The sequence below is a fragment of the Myotis lucifugus genome, unplaced genomic scaffold (genome assembly GCF_000147115.1).
Source record: "Myotis lucifugus unplaced genomic scaffold, Myoluc2.0 scaffold_99, whole genome shotgun sequence".
NCBI classification, from domain to species: Eukaryota; Metazoa; Chordata; class Mammalia; order Chiroptera; family Vespertilionidae; genus Myotis; species Myotis lucifugus.
In genome coordinates, this window is record NW_005871147.1 from 1,211,844 (window position 1) to 1,227,804 (window position 15,961).

Consider the following 15,961-nt stretch of genomic DNA (forward strand, 5'->3'; position numbering starts at 1 on the left):
CTCTCTTTTTTCTTTGAAGAAAGACAACCTGTATATATCTTTCTTCCAACACTCACTCATAGTCCTTTGCTCTTTTAGTCGCAGGGATATCAGAAATCTGCAGGTAGAGAGTGCTTGGAGCAAATGGGAAAGAAGTAGAGAGAGCAAGAGATAAGAAGCCAAGGGAAGGGTCACAGCCTGGCATGGTATGTGGAGGGTGGAAAGAATGCTTTCTTTAGGGCAGGGGTCCTCAAACTACGGCCAGCGGGCCACATGCAAATACAAATATTGTATTTGTTCCCGTTTTTTTTTTTTTTTAAATGTTTTTTTTTTTTATTGATTTTTAGAGAGAGAGAAAGGGAGAGGGATAGAGAGACAGAAACATCGATGAAAGAGAAACATCTTTAATCAGGGCTGCCTCCTGCAAGTCCCCCACTGGGGATCGAGCCCACAACCCAGGCATATGCCCTCGGCCGGAATCGAACCTGGGACCCCTCAGTCCGTAGGTCAACCCTCTATCCACTGAGCCAAGCCAGCCAGGGCCCGTTTTGTTTTTTTTTACTTCAAAATAAGATATGTGCAGTGTGCATAGGAATTTGTTCATAGTTTTTTTTAAACTATAGTCCGGCCCTCCAACGGTCTGAGGGACAGTGAACTGGCCCCCTGTTTAAAAAGTTTGAGGACCCCGGCTTTAGAGTATGGTTTCCTAAACTATGGTCCGCAGATTAGGAAATCCATGAACTTAGAAAAGCATATGCTTTTATTTTTGCTAAAGTGTAACAGAAAATTAGCATTTTTTTCAAGTACAAATGGAGACAACAAACCAAGTATTATTAGCAGTACCTGTGATCTTGTCATCAATAGAAATCACAGATATTTTTCAAATATATTACAGTCATTGCAGAGATCTTGAAATATTATTTGTTAATTTACTGCCTCAAAATTACTGAGGTTATTAGATCTTATTGAATACATTAATATAAAATGCATTAATATAATTGAAAATTGTGGTTTAATATCATTGCTTTCCTTTGCATTCCCATGTATGTTTGCTATGCATTTGAAAACATTCTGAGAAGAGGACCATATACTTCACCAGACTGAAAAGGGTCTGTGGTTTGAAAAAATTAAGAACTCTGCTTAATGGATATTTTCTTGGCTTTCATTCTTTACTGAACGAGCCTAAAGAGGGTCCCTGAAGTGAGTCTCAAGAGCCTCACCGGTCTTACAGTTTTATTATTCTGTTTTTCCTGATACCCTTCCTCCCTTAACTTTCATGCTTCTTCAATATTGTTTTTCTTACCTAACTGCCCCTCATTCTGTTTCTTTTCATCCTCCGGTGGGTTTCTTTTACATTTCTATGGGGAGTTTATCCTTTAGCCTGTCACCAGTCACCATATTTAGGCGGAGACTCCCAGATCTCCCCTAGTCCAGATTTTCCACTCTTCACCAGTTCCGTAACTCCAGTTGCCCCTAGGACACATCCACTTAGTTTTACCACTGGTGTCTGGATCTGAATATATTAAAAACTAAAATTCCTTCCTAAATCCGCACGTCGTGCCACTTTGTCTGGACGACCATCTTGTCTGTCCCCCTGGTTTTCCAACCTTGGAATTATTTTTAAATTTAAATCAATTACTTAACAAAAAAACCCAACAAAACCAACCTGGCATCTTTGTGAATGGTACAAAAATCAAAAGATACAAAAGGATGTGCGGTGTAATGTTGTCTTCCTTCCACCTGGTCTCCCAGGCACTCAGTTCTCCCGCCCGGGAGGAAACCACTGTTACTAGCACTTTGAGTCATTTTGATTCCTTCTGATAGTGGCTCTCTCCGAAGTCCTTCCCTGTTTGTGAGATGTGTACCCTTTCCTCTCCAGGCTCTCGTGACCTTCTATCTGACTGACTTTATATGTAAGTATTTGTATGTGTATATTTTATATACATCTATAAAATCTCCTCTGTGGCCTTCCGGCCTCGAGTTTTCATCACGTCGCTTCCTGGATGAAGAACCTACAAGGGTGAGGGGCCGGGGTTGGGGGTGATGGAGAAGAGGATCTACAGGGGACTTAGGTAGAGGGCTCGGAGCGGCCGACCGGTGGGAGGCTCTGTCAGGATGCCTATTTCTGTCCTTTCCACCTCCGGCCTCCGTTCAGTCCTCCGGTTCAAATGTCTCTCCTTTCCCGAAGCGAGACAGAGACTGAGAGATACACAGAGACAGAGACGCCGGGGCACCAGCATCCTCTCCCCCTTCTGTCCCGCCCCGCCGCTCTGACGGACATCCGCCATCAGCCAATGCCGCTCACGATGTGCTCTGGAAAGGCCAATGAGAGACAGAGGAGGGCGGAAGATTCCCCGCCCCCACTTCTAGGCTTGGTTGAGCCGTGCAGGTAGGTCCGGGGCCCGGGGAGCCGCCGTTGGCACTGGTGCCCCGGGGGGTGGGTGCCCGAGTCGGTAGGGGTGATGGAGGGAAGGGGAGGTGGTCCCGTCCGCGGGAATCCGAGGGGGCGGCCCGGCCGGGAGGCGGGGGGCCGCAGGGCCCGTGGAGCGGGCGCCGCCGAGGGCCCTGGAAGCGGCTGGGCTGGGGGAGCGGAGACGCGTGTGTGGGGCATAGAGACCCCCGCCCCGTTCCCACTCCCAGGCCTGGGCCGCGGGCTGCCTGCCGAAGGGTCGGGGGCCTGGTGCCCGGGGGCCGGCCGGGGCCGGGCCTAGGGCCGGGGGCGCCGAGGAGAGCCCGGGGCGCCAGGCCGAGCCGAGGTGGGACGGACCGACGCGGAGGGGAAGGGAAGCTGCATCCCGCGGGCCGGCCCTCCGGAGGGCAACGGCCACGGGCGCCCCTGCCCTGAGCCCACTCCCCCGGGCGCCCCCCCTCTAACAATGGGGATGGGGCAGAAGGAGTCACCCCGCTGCGGGAAGGTGAGGCGGAGAGGTTTGGGACCAGGGTCCGAGGTGGGGGGAGGGGTGGGAATCGGGCTGTCCCCTTTCTCTTCTCCCCATGCCTTCTGCAGTGGGGGTCCCCGAGGGGCCCCTAAATCCTCCTGAGACTTGGGTCAAGAGTCAGACTCCTTCCCCTTACCCCTAACCCCCCCCCCCAAAAAAAAAAAAATCCGATGAGCGTTAAGGAAAGTGATGGCAAGTCTTCCAAGCCGAAGTGACAAATGTATAGCAGGAACAAATCTACACCAGAACATTTTTAAAGCATTTTTCTTTAGAAAATGAGGGTATTGTAGTCTTTGATTTTTCCGAAATTTATTTTATAGAGGTGGGTGCTGTTATTTTTGTTCCTATTCAGGCAAGCCTCCATTTTAAGCGAAGCAATAACTGGTTAAGCTGGAATTTTCATTCAGGCCTAGGATTTGAACGAGGATTCTGCGAGGGAGGTCATTTAACCCATCCTCCTACCTCCAGGCAAACTTGCCTCCCTCCCGGGTCGTCAAAATTAAGTTGTTTGGTTTGCTTTTAAAGATCTCTAGGAAAGAAGGGCCTTTTATTTGCTTGTAGCACTTTAGTCAAGCATAGGTTTTTAAGTAGAATGGGTTCTGAAACTTAATAAAATTTAGGACAATGAGAGCGATCAGAGAGATTTTCATTAAATAAAATTAAACGTGACAAGGGTCTTTTTTAGATGGTCAGTTAAATCACTTTCCGTAGTGTTTATGAAGTACCCTGGATGGATAATTATTTTTTTTATCTGGGATTTTGGCTTTCTAACGATTTGATATTATCTAAAATATGTATTACACATTTAATCCACTTTTTATGTAAAATATATTTCTCCATATATATGGATATACACATGCCCACAGTTGCTATTTTCCAAAGGGGACTGTTTTGTACTTCTCTTTGGGATGGTGAGGCAGTAGTACTTCAAATCTCTGTCCACATAGCTTAACTATTTACTCATTCTTGATCATTTTTTTAGTCTAAATGAAAGTCTTCTCTTTCAGATACCTTAAAACAAAACCTTTTTCCACCTGCTCATACTTGGTGACTGAGGGATTACTAAGACTCCCTTCTTGCTCATTTTTGAGTATTGTCTGAACTATTCCCGACACTATGAATGCTATTTGGATGCCTCTTAAGGTAAGATGTGTTATTTTTAAAATTAAAGGCCTAATTTATTTTTTAGAATTGAGAATATTCTAATTCTCAAATTTGCAATTCTTTAAGCCTCTTTCCACTCAAAAACTACTATTGTGTTTGCTTCCTAGGACTGATTGGTTATTCCTTACTTTGTATTGCTACTTTTCTTGGTTATTGGAGTTAAAATATTAGTGAAGTTCTCAAATTAATTTGCATTACATATATATGTGTTATTTTTTTAACTTTAAGTTATGACAACCCACATAGTTGTAAAATTCTGCTCCTATCTAAGTAGGATGGATGGGCAATTCCGACATCCAGGTCCACTTTCAAACAAGTACTTTAGAGTCATAGGTACTAGGGTGTGACCCACTCTTGCAAATCTGTAGCTGATTCATGTGTTACAAAAGATGTGTCATTAACCATTTGTTTACTCTGAAACTTCATATCATATAGGATATAAGAACATCCTAAGACCAGTTGGTTTATGGATACAACTCTGTTGGAGAGTTACCATGCTGTTTCCTAGTCCTTTGTATGGGAATGAATTTACATTATTTTTCTCAACAGGTAGCACTTTGTGCCAAGTTTCACTTCACAGGATAAACCTCTTTTGGGCAGTGTGGACAGATGATCTTTTATTTTTTCAAATATATTTTTATTGATTTCAGAGAGGAAGGGAAAGGGAGAGAGAGAGAAACATCAATGATGAGAGAGAATTATTGATTGGCTGCCTCCTGCATATTCCCCACTGGGCATGTGCCCTAATGGGGAATTGAACCCTGACCTCCTGGTTCATAGGTTGGTGCTCAACCATTGAGCCTCGTTGGCCGGGCAACAGATGATCTTTAGATGAAAAAACCACTCATTGATACGGTTTTTCTCTAGTCTCTTGGCTGCTTTCAATCTCTTGTACATAGATGGCCAAAGGACACTCCATTGAGACTAAGCAGAGGGGCCAAGTTTAAGACATATGTAGGGAGGAAAATGGGAGGAAGGATGGAGAGAGAAAGACAAGGAGTAATGGAAACCTTCCGCCAGCTTCACCAGGTGGCATAGGTTGCCTTCCTTTGGAGCTAGACATTAGTGTAATTAGATAATTTGTTGTGTGGTAATCTTTCCTGCAGAATTCCAAATTAATGCAGTGAATAAATCAGAGAATAATGCAATCTGTGTAAACTAAATATTTGGACTGTTGGAAATCTTTAGGTAAATGCATACTGAGTTCTCCATCTTCACTTATGTTTCAGCTGCTATTGTTGGATAATGAGGCTTATTTTAGTGTAAAGGAAGTCAGAGTCACACAGTTTTTCCAGTCATTCTCCCTGTAGAATTGAAGCGGTTGCAAGGGGAACCCAACCAGAAGTCCTGAACCCTTAGGAATTGGAGGACTTTGTACAAGAGTATTATTTCTCTTTGGTACTAAGAATTTAGCACCAGGATCTGGTGACTTTTGTTATCTTTAGGATACAGACAAAGGACTGTCAGCAGGTACTAGTTCCCTAAAACTCAAGAAAATTTGGATCAATATATTGGATTTTATTTTACAGTCACCTTGGTTTTTTTAAAAAATATATTTTATTGATTTTTTTTGTTTGTTTGTTTTACAGAGAAGAAGGGAGAGGGATAGAGAGTTAGAAACATTGATGAGAGAGAAACATCGATCAGCTGCCTCCTGCACACCCCCTACTGGTGATGTGCCTGCAACCAAGGTACATGCCCTTGACCGGAATCGAACCTGGGACCCTTCAGTCCGCAGGCCGACGCTCTATCCACTGAGCCAAACTGGTCAGGGCAGTCACCTTGGTTTTAATTAATGTATTAGGTACATAGAGTCCTGCTTTTTACGGTATATATGCTGTTTAAGATTTTACCTCTAAATCTCTGAACCTGGAGTGTTTAATATACAGTTGGCCCGTTAACAACCCTGGGGGTTAGGGGCGCTGCCTCCCGCCCCCGCCCCCCCCCCCCCCCCCCCCCCCCCCCCCCCCCCCGTCAAAAATAGCTAATGACTTTTGACTCCTCCAAAACTTAACTACTCGTTGTTGACAGTATTACTGATAACAAATAGTTGATTAACACATATTTTGTTTGTTATATGTATTATATGCTGACAATTAAAGGAAGTCAGAGAAAAGAAAATTTATTAAGAAAATCATAAGAAAAATAGTATTTATGGAAAAAAAACTCTAAACAGTTTAAGCTCACATTGTTCAGGAGTCAGCTGTAGTTTCACTGTAACCCCTGAAGCTGTACCAAAGACTTCTGGCTTGGTAGGAATACAGAATGGAAGTTAGAGCTCTGTACTGTATGAGTTGCCACTTGTTAACTACTTAAGAATGTAGTTATGTGGCTGCCTTAATTTTATATTCCCTGCTAGTGGAAAACCTCTTCCTAATCTAAACAAATGTTTTATTTGCTAACATTTTCCTCCTCCTTTTATTACTTAAAAAAACTTATGAATTATAATGTTTGATCTGGGCAGGAGAAAAAGCACTTTTTGGGGAGGAAGAGGATAGCATTGAATTTACAGGATGGAAAATAAAAAAAGGAGGGAGAACTTTATTCCCTTTTTTTAGTTGTAAATATCCTTACAATGTTTCTGAGATGTATTTTCAGGTTATAATTATTTATTTTTTTAAGTAAAAAAAAAAAGGTAGTCTAATTAAAATGGAGCCAACATGTTCATTTTCTTTAGTTTTTATGTGATTACCTTATTTCAGCATGAACTCTAAATGCATTACCTGTTAGGCCTGAGTATATGCTTATTTCCATGCTTCTAGAAAGTAGTGCCAATATTCACCCTTTTCACAAGCCAAAGTACCAAAGGAAACCTAAGTTACAAAGGAAAATTAACTTCAAACAGCAGCTCCTCAATTGAAGGCATTTTTGTTAATTAGAAGTTCCTATGGAAATTATTTACCGCTTTCTGTCTGTATCAGGGGTCTCCAGCTTTTTTATTGGTAGCCATGGCTAAGCAATATCAATGAAGTTTGCTATTTCTAGGTCCAGTTTTCAGGGTTAGGGTATGGGTGAGATGGGAGAGGAACAAGGAGGAGGAGAATTGGATGAGTTGGAGAAAAGAGCAAAATGAAGATGAGGTGGAGAGAATAGATAGATGGTCTTTGGCATGTGATATGGTGCCCCATCAGTTGTCTCAGTTAGCTCTGGCTGTCCTGTGTGCTAGACTGAATTATGATGAAAGCAAGTAAAAAGTATTCTTGACAAACAAAAGGACAGAATTAAAATATAATTCAATATGATATGGAAAGGTCTCCCAAGATATAGTTAGGTGATAAAAGCAAGATGCAGAACAGTGTGTATGATGTGTTACCTTTTGTATTTTTTTGAAGAAAGAAATGCAGAAAAGAAAATTTGTATTGGCTTGTATATGCATTAAAAAAAACTTTAGAAGAATAAACAAGAAAATGGTGACATTGGTTACATGTTAAGTCTAGGGACTTCGCAGGCAAAGGACATTGTGGGAAGGAGACATCTCACTATATTATATTTTTTTATACTTTTCTGTTTGTATCAAAATAAAAAAATTAAATACAAAATTTAAAACAAAACAAAACAAAACAAAAAAACCAGTATCTCAATCCTTACAATTTTTCTTCTCCTGTGTCAGGAAGTCAAGGAAACAGTAAGGGGCCACAACTGAGCAAAAACAGCCCTTGACCAATGGCTGAAGGGGTACATGTACATGTTGTCCTGGGATCTTGAAGAATTTTGAATTTATAGATGTATATTTCTAATATTAAGTTACAAGGCCAAGCATTTAAAAATTTCACCAGCTCTTAAAGTTTAGTATAGAAATATTTTTATGTTTTTTCCTTCAAGTTGGCAAATTAGATACACTATCATGGTTCTTGGTTGTAAGATACTGGGCAATTTCTTAATCTCTCTGATAGGGCCCTCCTTTGTATTGGTAATAATATTTATTTCAGAGGATTGTTGTGTATGTTACATCACTCCTGTCTGGCTTAATGAACTATTAATAATAGTTCCTTTTAGCCTAGTGATAAGAGTCGGGACTGTGGCTGATTTTGGTCAAGTTCCTTAATCTCTTAGAGCCTTGATGTGTCCTCATCTGTAAAAAGGGTATAATTATAATATGTGGATCCTGGGGTAAACCCGAGTTTCTTGATGCCAAGTGTTTAGATAACACTTTGTATGTGCTCAATAAACACTAGCTGCTTATTTTCTTCATGACACCTGTTTACTGGGGCTCCTGTAACAAAGTACCACACACCGAGTGGCTTAAACAACAGAAATTTATTGTCCTTCAGATCTGGAGGCAGAAGTGTAAGGGCAGGGACATGCTCCCCCGTTAAGGTGCTAGGACAGGATCTATTCCAGTCCTCTCCTCTAGCTTCTGGTAGTTCCTTGCGTAACTCTAGTCTTTACATAGAGTTCTCCCTATGTGTGTGTCTTTGTGTTAAAAAAAAATTCTCCTTTTTAAAAGGACAACAGTCATATTGGATAGGGCCCAACCTAATGACTTCATTTTAACTTTATTACCTCTGTAAAGACACTATCTCCAGCTAAGGTTACATTCTGAGGTACTGGGGGTTAGGAGTCCAAACTAACTTTTTTTGGGGGGGCTGGGGGGTTTCACAGTTCAACCCATAACAACATCCAGTAGCTTTGTCAGCCCCAAAGATGTCATTTATCATGGGTGGCACACCCTTAACACCTATACATAAAAAATGAAAATTTTGGTGCAAATTGGTAACATGATTTAAAGAACTAGATTATTATTATTTTTTAAAATTTATCTTTAGTGTTAAAAGTATTACTGATGTCCCCCTCCCCCCCAGTAGGTTATTTCTTTAGGATTTTTATGCACTTAAGCTTATGTATAGATTTTTGTTATCATTGAAACTATAGATTTATATAAAATTAAAACTTTAGAAGGTAAGATTATTCTCTTTTTTTTTTTGGTATCAAACCAGTCTGATTTGAAAAATTGGGGTCAAGATTACAGTCTCGCTCTCTCTCTCTGTCTCATCCTTTGTAGACATTGATGGAACCTTGGGATTTCCTTAATCTGTAAGAATTAGGGCCAGGTATCTATCTGTCTCTAAGGGACTTGGGAGGTAAGGATACCAGTAATATGGAATTAATACCCCTTTCCCTGTGTGAATAAAGAGAGATTTTACATTAATCAGATGTCATATTTGAAAAAGCTCGAACATTTGGTTTCAAATTACATTGGGATAGGCAGTAGGGATCACCCCAGAAATAGCAAGGCCTTAAGGAAGTTGCTCTGGCCTGACTGATTTGGCCAGCCCTCTACTTGTGTTCCCCTCCTGTCTGTGTTTAGGATAAAATTCAAACTTTTAAACATAGAATATAGACTCCTGATGATCTGGCTGCTGATGACCTTTCTGTTTTGTTTTTATTTATTATTATTATTATTTTAATTTATCTTTATTGTTGAAAGTGTTACAGGTCTCCCCTTTTCCCCCACATCGACTCCCTCTTCCCCACACCCATCCCTCTAGGCCTTCACCCCACTATTGTCTGTGTCCATGGGTTATGCATATATGCATATAAGTTCTTTAGTTAATCTCTTCCCTCCTTGCTCTGTTCTGTTTTTATTTTTTATTTTTTTGTTCTGTTTTTAAATCATGCCTTTCACCACTGGCCTGTATGCACCTCTCCTGAAACTTCTAGAGTCAAGACTTAAAAAAGTTATCATTTAGGTGAAAATCTTTTCAAAAGTTATTACATGCCTGTCTGCCTTAAAGAAAGCACCCTGAGTGAAAAATTTTTTTCTTCAGTTTTTTTTTTTATTATTAAACTTATACTTTGTATTGATTACAGAGAGGAAAGGCGAGGCAGAGAGAGAAACATCAATGATGAGAGAATCATTAATTGGTCGCCTCCTGCACAACCCCTTCTGGGGATCGAGCCTACAACCCTGGCATGTGCCCTTGACTGGAATCGAACCTGGGACCTCTCAATCCGCAGGCCGATGCTCTATACACTGAGCCAAATAGGGCCTTGCCCTGACCGGTTTGGCTCAGTGGATAGAACGTCGGCCTGCGGACTGAAGGGTCCCAGGTTCGATTCCGGTCAAGGGCATGTACCTTGGTTGTGGGCACATCCCTAGTGGGAGGTGTGCAGGAGGCAGCTGATCGATGTTTCTCTCTCATCAATGTTTCTAACTCTCTATCCCTCTCCCTTCCTCTCTGTAAAAATCAATAAAATATATTTATATATATAAAAAAACCAAATAGGGCCTTTACTGAGATTTTTACAGTGGTCTGGGACTGCTCTAGATTAAGTACATGTTATAAAATTGCTTTGTCAGTTGTTCTCAGATTTTTCTCCTATTTTTCCATCTTGGAGTGAAGGAGTTTATAGTATTAGGTGATTTTGTTAGAACTGTGTGAAGAAAGACCATTTGACTAGTCCTGAGACAGTGCTGACCAGGCTGAGGCAGAGTACAATTGTTAGGGCTGGAATGAGGAAGGGAAGTTAGGTAGTTGGCCAGAGAGCAGCTCTGGGCATTATTGGCTGGTTTGCTCCAGAGGACAAAGGGACTAGCCATAGTAAGTTCTGGAAGCTCAGGAAATACATATTTAGGTACTTGATTTGAAGAAATTAAAAATATTATCTTTTTTAAAAATTATCTTTTTATTTTGAACCTAGTGATTTTAGTTTTTGCTAGTCTTTTTTTTTTTAGAAATCATCTTGTGAAATTGTTTGCAATCTAGACCATACTTGAATAAGTGAGACTTGAATAAGTCAGATGAAGTGAAAACAGGAGTAAAATATTTAAATAAAAAATATAAATTAAGGTTGTAACTCTAAAAGCATCTTACTATGGGGGCTTCTTCAGAACTTAAACACCTGCCTTGATTGTAAAGGACCTGCCCTCCCCCGATGTCTTTCTGTCTACGGTCATAGAGCACACAAAGCCTTATCAGGAAGACTGTCTTCTTGGGCCTATCCCTGTCCTTGCTTTTGTCTCTTCCTATATTAGGCCCACCTTGGTCTTTTGAGGTATTTTCTTCCTCCTTGTAGGCATCTCTGGCAGACAGTTGTTTCTTCCCAACCAGTTTCAACCTCTCATTCCCTGTTGGCTCTTGTCCCTGAACTTAAAAACACACTCTAGTCTTTCTCACTTTTAGGAATACAAAACCCTTAAACCACATCCCTTAGTCTCCATCTAGCTTCTACCCATGTGTTCCACTGAAATTGCCCTTACAGAGTTATCCCTGTTGCCCAAGGTAAGAGGATCCCTTTCTGTTATTATCTTGTGAGGCCTCCTTATATTTCTTTTCATTTCTTTTAAAAAAAAAAATTTTTTTTTAAATTGATTTCAGAGAGGAAAGGAGAGGAAGAGAGAGAGAGGATCATCAGTGATGAGAGAGACTGACTCATTGATCAGCTGCCTCCTGCATGTGTCCTGACTGGGAATCGAACTGTGACCTTCTGGTTCATAGGTCCATACTCAACTACTGAGCCACACCAGTAGGGCAGGCCTCCTTATATTTCTGACACGCTGGACCATTCCCTCTGGCTGTGGTGGTGGTCCCTTCTGTTCTCTTTCTTGTCTTAATTTCTGAGAGGCATTGTAGAAGAATGAGACGGAACATGGAATTTGGAGCCAGGCTCCTAGATTCAAATTTCAGCTCCTCCACTTATTGTGTATATCTTGAAAAAGTAATTTAACCTCTCTGTGCCTCAGTTACCTCATCTGAAAAATGGAAAAAATAATAAGATAATATAACACCTACCTCACAGGACTGTTGTGAGGAGGAAATGAGTTAGTACAGTGGTCACCAACCTTTCGGACCTCACGGACCACCAGTGGTCCATGGACCAGCGGTTGGTGACCGCTGAGTTAGTACATGAAAAGCACATGGAAGAGTGCCTGGCTCACAGTAAAGTATAAATGTTGTGAGTGCTGGCTCGTTTTATCATTTCTGACTTTCTCAGTTTTCTTTGCAGTCTTTTTTCTCTTTCACATCAGTGTTTGCCTTACTTTGGCTCTCTCTCCCTACCCTGTCCAGTTCCTGGGGGCACATCTTAGACACGTTGTGTCTCATTTCGCCATCCATACACTGATGATTTGCAAATGAATTTTTTCCTGCTCCCAATCCCATACACACAGCTATCTCCTGGACATCTACGTGTGGATGTCCTTTTGTTCATTTCAAAATGACCTTAAAGTTCAACCTCTTTCCTATCTTCATATCCCAGTGAGTGTACCATCACCCATCTAGCCATTTAATTCCTTTCTTATGGATAGTAGTCACCATGTTCTTGAGATCCTAGCTCATAATGTTTCCCTAGTCATCTACACTTCTCCCTTCTGAGTTTAGACCTTGGTCACCCTTTGCCTGCATGACCTGCAATCACCTTTTGATCATTCTCCTTGACTGCCTTCCAAGTTGCTGTCATTGTAAAATGTAGATCTCATCATATGATTATGTACCTCCTCCCCCGCAGCTTACCTGGCTTTTGAGGTAAATGTCAAATGCTTTTGCCAAAGCACCCAGGCCTTGCCGGATCATCTCTACTCCTGCCTGAGCACTCTGTACTCAGCAGTGCTGAATTGCTTGAAGTTTCTTTTGTGCACCTTGTTGCTCCTGCCTCTGGGCCCTCACACAAGCAGTTGCCTCTGTTTAAAATGGCCTCCATCCTGTTCTAGAAAGTAACAGTGGTGATAGTAACAGTGACAGCAACAGTAGCTGATACAGCTTCATATGGACCCAGGCGTGGCCTTTGAGTGTGTTACATTCCTAGTATTTCTCTTGTACAGTGATTGCAGGTTTTCTTCTCTCACCCAGCTAGCTAGTCTTTAAGTTCTTTGAGAGTAAGGGCTGTGTCTTGTCTTTTATCATCATTGCTTGCTGTCTGATGACACTTAGTAAATGTGTAATGAATAGTCTGAGGACTGCTTTGCCCATCCTGTGGAGTACATCTTTAGGGAGGGGACAGTGGAAAAGCTGAGTTAATTACATCCATTCACCAATCCTGCTTTACCCTTTGGAACTATAGGATCCAGTCTGTGCAGTGTAGCTTGGAATAAGGCGAAAAGGTGTTTGTATTTTAATAATCTTCCATTGAATAATGAAGGGCATAGGTGTTTTTGCTTTCTTAGTGAGGACCTGTTTTTTGATAACCCAGTGTCATGTGGTAGCTACAATATTTTCACATTAGTTAGAATAAAATATAGGGAAATGGATATTAATTAGGTTTGTGATGTTCCAAGCAGGTAGTATATTTGGCAGTGAACTGATGGTAGTTTTAGATTCCTTGTGAAATTAGTTTTTATACATTAGTGATCAGGTGTCCCCTCTCTCCTTCTCCATCACAGATGTGTTAAGTATGAGTTAGACACATAACATTTTATCTTTTATCACTATGTTTGTAGCAACAGTCTAGAAAATGGACAAGATTGTAATTGTGACCTATTGTTTTTTTAAATCTAGGTCTTGATCATGGTAGCAAATTTTTGGCCAGCAGGGGGAGCTAAAGTCACTAATATGTGACTCCTCAGCTGGTTTTTGAAGTTTGTCACAGCCAAAAGAAAGAAAAGCCTTACTGACAAAGAATATGATCAGAGTTCACAAAGAAGAAATATAGTCGTTACCTTGTTGCCAATAGAATTTGCAATCCCTCCCCCCTACTTTGCATAGAACATCACATTGTCTTTAGGGAACATTTTATAGTTATTCAAAAATTCTTTTTTGACTGGAAGCTATGAATCCTTTAGGTACAATTTAGATTTTTAAAAATACATTTATTTTTATTGATATCAGAGAGGAAAGGAGAGAGAGAGAGATAGAAACATCAGTGATGAGAGAGAATCATTGATCAGCTGCCTCTTACTGGAGATAGAGCCTACAACCCGGGCACGTGCTCTCAATCAGAATTGAACCTGGGACCTTTCAGTCTGCAGGCCAACGCTCTATCCACTGAGCCAAACCGGCTAGGGCACAATTTAGATTTTTTTTTCTGTAAATGCCTTACTTTTCATTTGTGCATGCTGTAACACCTGTCACTTCCCTGCCTGCAGTATTTTAGCCTCTTGTATCTCAGTATGTTTTCAAAGTAAAATAGAGTAAGAATTAGAAGGCTTGACCTTACGTTGAGTTGAAATGTGCATCTCTGCAGTTTCCACTTTGGGCCTAATTTGTCTATACAGGAACTGCGTAGAGCAACTACTCTAGTTTCTCTTTTGCCCCACAGCCCTTCTGCTATTTAGACAACTTTCATGCTTGCCAAAGTATTCTCTAAGCTGAAAAAAAATACCACCTAGTTTTTCCAAATGTCTCTCATTAGGTGTACTTAAAAATCCTTTTCACCTCATTTCTCTTATTTTTCACTATCAGGGAACTCATCATTCCATCTGCAAAATGGAGAATTCTCTGTATATCTCTCATGTAATTTATTAAATTACTAAATATAGCATTTCTAAAACAATACCTAAGATCAATCTTCTGCTTATATTTCTTTATTTGGGAAAATGCCATGTATCCACCCATTAATTTTCTGTCTAAATCATGCTCTGTCTATGGTAAATATTTTCAATTTTGGGGTCACTCAGATTTTTATAGATCTTGTCAAGGTTTTTATAAAAGCCCACATAAATTATATTCACATACTTACTTTTTCCTCAGAAAATTTGGGTAGACTGGTGTGGTGAGATTTTCTCTTTTAGAAGCCTTGTCTTTTTCTCAGAAGATTATTCATGCCACTATGTCTTCTGATCTCTACTAGAGATTTGCCAATTTGACTGATTTGAAGCTCACAGCCAGAGCCCTTCTCTTGAATAGATGGGAGTTATATTGATGGCATGTTTTTGTTCATTTTGTTCAGTAGACATTTTTGAATGCCTGAGTATGCAGGAGTAAAGCCAGAAGCTGGGTAAATGTTGATAAAGGACACAGATCCGGATTCTATCCTCCTACCTAGGTCTATAGGAGGTCACTTCCTGTCATGTGGCTGTCAGCAGTAGGTTTTTCCGTGAAATTTTTTAATGTTATACTTAAATTCTTTTAAAATTCAGAGAATGCTTTGGGACTCCATAACTACCTAATAGCTAACTTATTAGTTTGGAAGCATCTTGTTTATTGAGTGATGAATTTGATTTCCTGTCCCTGATTTGTATATTTTAAGAATAATTTAGAAATAGGGTATTCTTTCTCCTATCTTCTTCAGTAAATATTTAAGCAAAAAAAAATATTCAAGCAAATTAAAGTTGGGCCTATCAGCTGTCTTGCTTTTATCACTGTTTATACCCTACTTATCAAATGACTCATCCAGTAATTATTTGGCATCTGGATTTTTTATTTTTGGTGCTGAAACCCAGGATCATCTGGCTTTTTATATACTTAAGCCTCCTCTTGTGGCTTTGCATTTTCTTGCAATGTTTTAATTGTTTTGCCTACATAGGTCTTAGTGCTCCTGATCAGTTACAATTTATGGTGTTTTATTACTTTTCTGCATTTTTGTTTATCTTAACTATTTTGAGAAAAGTTGTTTTCCTCCTCCTCTCCTGCCCGCCCCCCACATCCCTCCTCCATCCCCACACTACTTAGCAATTCAAAACTTACGGTTGAGCACCTGACTTTTTTATTTCTTGCATGGAGTATTTTAAACTCCAACTCTAAGCTTTGTATTACACATTTGCTTTTTAAACATAATTTTAATTTTATCTAACTAAAGTCTAGATTTTCTTTCTTAAAATTGGGTAACCATATATTACATTTTTAGTTTTTCCTGACTTACAGAATGTTGGTTATGCATTTTTTGTTTTCTTTAAAAATATATTTTTATTGATTTCAGAGAGAGGGAGAGGGAGAGAGAGATTGAAACATCAATGATGAGGAATCACTGATAGGTGGCTCCTGCACGCCGCTACTGGGGATCGG

The 15,961-nt window shown here is 40.4% G+C and overlaps 1 protein-coding gene across 2 annotated transcripts in view; it reads left to right on the forward strand.

Annotated features, from left to right (window-relative positions):
- The first annotated feature begins 2,339 nt into the window (after positions 1 to 2,339).
- KANSL1 (KAT8 regulatory NSL complex subunit 1) overlaps positions 2,340 to 15,961 on the forward strand; it is a 155,298-nt gene continuing 141,676 nt past the window's right edge. The window contains exons 1-2 of one of the 2 annotated variants that reach the window (XM_014458711.2): positions 2,340 to 2,368; positions 3,926 to 4,061. The gene's annotated coding sequence lies outside the window, so the exon portion shown is untranslated. Of the gene's footprint in view, positions 2,369 to 3,925; positions 4,062 to 15,961 lie in introns of those variants that run through there. The other variant, XM_023756785.1, reaches the window with a different exon arrangement.